Below are 3,861 nucleotides of genomic sequence, written 5' to 3'. Positions count from 1 at the left end.
TTCTATTTCTTTGCGAAGACTTTCTATTTTTTATTTGTTTTAAGTATGTACATAATTGCTTGGTAAGGCATTTTTATGATAGCTCCTTTAAAAGCTTTGTCAGATAAGTCTAATGTCTCTGTCATCTCAGTGCTGGCATCTGTTGGTGTCCTTTCATTACTCGGTTTGAAGTCTTCTTGTCTCTTGCCATGGTGAATGATTTTCTAATAAAACCTAGACATTTAGGGTATTATGTTATAAGACTCTGGATCTTATTCAAACCTCAGTATTAACTGTCTGTGATACCACTCTAGTAAGGGAAGAAGGAAGGAGCATTGCCTTATTACAACTAGGAGGGAGCAGACATCCAAGGTCCCCTCTTGGCCTCTGTTGACACCTGAAATGTGGGTGTTCCTCATTACTGCTGGGCAGTGATAGGAATTGTACTCCCCACTGGGCTTCCACTGATCCCTGGGCTAGGAGGGGTAGGAATACCTCCTACTGTTCTTTATGTGGCCTCTATCTACCGACACCATTGGGGATATTGGCCTTATTGGGTGGTGGTGAAAGCCTTCCTTCCTACTTGGCCTTCTCTAGCACCATCCTGGCACAGGATGGAGCACCTCATTAAAGCCTGATGAGAGTGGACATTCAGGCTCCATTCAGCCTAGACTGTTATTAGAGGGAGTGGGGCCACAATTTTTTTTCCTGTAGTTTTTGGCTGAAGTAAAGCAGTTATTGTTTAAAAGTTTGCTACTTTGGTACATTGCCCCATTTCTGGTCCACTGGTTAGAGGAAGTCAACTTTTGTTGGGACTTTTTTTTTTTTTTCATATGGACCCATTGGTGCTTCCAGTTGTCAATTTCTTCAGCCTCTGGGTCTAGGATACATGAGGCAAAAAAAGAAAACCCAAGGAACTCACCACTGTATTGTTTCTAGGGTCCTGAACTCATTAGTTGGATTGCCCTCTTGTCTCTACCCTTCAGAGTCTTCTTATGTTTGCTTTATATATAATGTCAGGGTTTTTTAACTGTACTTAGTGGGAGGACTAGGAAGAAATGTGTCTACCCTATCTTCCTGGAAGCGGAAGCCCATGGTTTACTTTTAACAAGGACTCAAATAGTAGAAATTTTCCCTTAAGCTATAAAGCATGCAGTTTTAGCAACTACAAAGAACTAACGGAAGACTACAATTAAGGAAATCTTTAATCTTGAAATTAGCTAAATAAAATCATAGTGTCTGTACATTTTAATGTATAACAGGGAAAATTGAATAATGCCTGTGTATTATAGGCCCAGAATTATGGAGTCAGAAGAGTTTAATTAATATTTTAAGCCAAGAGTGCAAATCGAAGTGTCTTATGAGATATCAGAGCCATCAAAATGAAATTAAGGACCCAAAGTGCTCATAATCTATATTCCATTGCTTGAAACGAATCTTTCTTTCTCCTTTCCTTTCCTTTCCTTCCTTCTGTTCTTTCACTTTTCTCTTTTTATTTCAAGGGTTTTTTTTTCCCTTTTTAAAAAAAGATTGTATGTATTTATTCATGAGAGACACAGAGAGGCAGAGACATAGGCAGAGACAGAAACAGACTCCCAACAGGAAGCGTAATGTGGGACTTGATCCCACGACCCTGGGATCAATCTGAGCCAAAGGCAGACACTCAACCATGGAGACCATGGAGCCACCCAGGTGCCCCTTGCCCCCCCCCACCTTTTTTTTTTGAGTCCTACACTGCTGCTTCCTGAGTCTGTCACTAGACCCAACTGATTGGAATTATCATTTAGAAAAACATCATAAATACATGGATTATTTTAAACTAATCATGGGAAAACTTGAGCTAAGGATAATTCTGCAGACTTCCTCTGAATGCTAATTTGGAATAGCACCCTTCAGCATCTTGCTTTCAGACTTCTCTACAATCCTTGTTTAGAATAGCATTTCCCAAACTTCACTTACCTCCCATCTTCACTAATTAGGCCAACTTTTTGTCTACTTGTTCTAATTTTCCTTAAGTCAATTGTTTTTTTTTTTAACCTTGTTTAAAAGGAGAATTGAAGAAGGAGGAGGAAGTAGAGGAGATGGGGAAGAAGATGAAAGAAAAAGAAAAGAAAATCGTATTGGTGAAGTATCTTTAAAAAAATAGATATCACTATTTTCCATAGTGAGCAAGTTCATATCTTGCTAAGTTTAGAGCAAGAACATTCTCCATGGTGTCTAGTCTGCCTCCCTATCCCTGACTGCACTTTAAGTTTAGTCCTACTGGTTTTATGAAAATAAATCTCACCAATGCACTGGATACATGGTAGAGGACCAAAACTTAACTTTATTCTTGTCTCTCCTTTAAAAGTTCTGTCTCCTGTAATCTTGTTTCCTGCAAACTTATTCTTTTGCCACTTGATGAACACTCAGCAGGCCCTATAGCTTCTCTGCTCATTCTGGGATAATAAACTATCCTGTCTGCTCAAATCAGCAAAAAGAATGTGTCCAGTCAAAGACAATAATCAACTCTTCAATTTTCAGTTGAAGAACAGACTGTTCTTCCTCTCCTGGAGGCCCATAGTTGGATGCTGCCTTCCTGGAGGAAAGGGGAATGTGGGCAGCTTCTGCTCTGCTCCCCTACTTCTAGCCACTTACGCTAACCCCAACTATGTGATGGGAGGCAAGACAGGCCAGGAAAGTAGGTGGAATAATCCTTTGGTTGCTGGCTTTGTGCTCTCTGGCATTAGCAGATGACTGACACCCTTTCCAAAATTCTCATTCCTGGGACACTCCCACCCCTCACCTTGCAGCCCCTTTGGCTGGCTTCCCTTTGTGGACCTACAGCTGGGGTACTCTTGTGCAGGATATGAGAGGCTATAGTTTGTTGTCTCAGACATGGCCAACATCAAACCCCGGGGAAATATCCATGCATCCTTTACTGCAAGAAATCAGATGTGCAGCCCATTCCCAAGCAGCCATCAAAGCCCTTCATTTCCCCTGTCCTCTACATCTGCCCAAGGGCCAGACCCAACCCAGGCTGTCTTTCAGCTCTAGGTCCTCTGACCAGTCTTCTGGCAACCCCTCCTAAAATCTAGTGAAGGAAGGAGCCCCCAAGTCTTGGAGGGAGTGAGGATCACAGTGTACCAACAGTTTCCTTGAAGGGAAACTTCCTTACAGATGCTTCCTGGTTCTCTCCCACACACTCTAACCCCTTTTGGGACACAATTTGGCTGGTAGGGTTCAAGAACTATAGAGCCAATTCTCAGGGTGTTTTTCCTTTAGAGAATCTGTAAGTGAAGATCTGGTAACTCCAATTTGCTTGCAATTTTGCAGTTATGTTTTTCTCATTTGAAACTTTAATGTAAATACCCAGCATAGAAGAACAGCAACTTTTTGTGTCCAAGCTTACTTACTGGGATTTAAGGAGTGTTAAGAAATCTGCCTCTGGCCTATTCTTTCAGAAGCTAAATGATCCCAATTCTTAGAGCTATTGAACCAAGGCCATTAATTATTTTGATTTTTCTCCTCTAACTTCTCTAGTTTTACCATACTACAAGTAATTTGTACATCAGAGAAATGAAACACAAGATACAAGTATGATTTTTATGGTTTTATTTTATTTTTATTTCAATTAGTATTTTTGGTAGGGAATACTTTCATATATTTCAAGATCTGGAAGTTACAAAAGTATATATGGTGACAGTTTCTTTTCCATTCCTGTCCCAAAGCCACCCAGCACCATCCCTCACCCCCAGCAATGAGTATACATAGTTCCTTGAGCATCCTTCCAGCAATACTCTGTATATACAAGCAATTGTGTATTTATATTCTGTAGCCCTACTCACCCTCACACTTCTGTCTTTTTCACATAAATACTGGATACTTTTCCTCTTGCTTTTT

This window comes from Canis lupus, chromosome 32 (genome assembly GCF_003254725.2).
Source record: "Canis lupus dingo isolate Sandy chromosome 32, ASM325472v2, whole genome shotgun sequence".
Lineage (NCBI taxonomy): Eukaryota > Metazoa > Chordata > Mammalia > Carnivora > Canidae > Canis > Canis lupus.
This window is presented reverse-complemented; position numbering follows the sequence as displayed.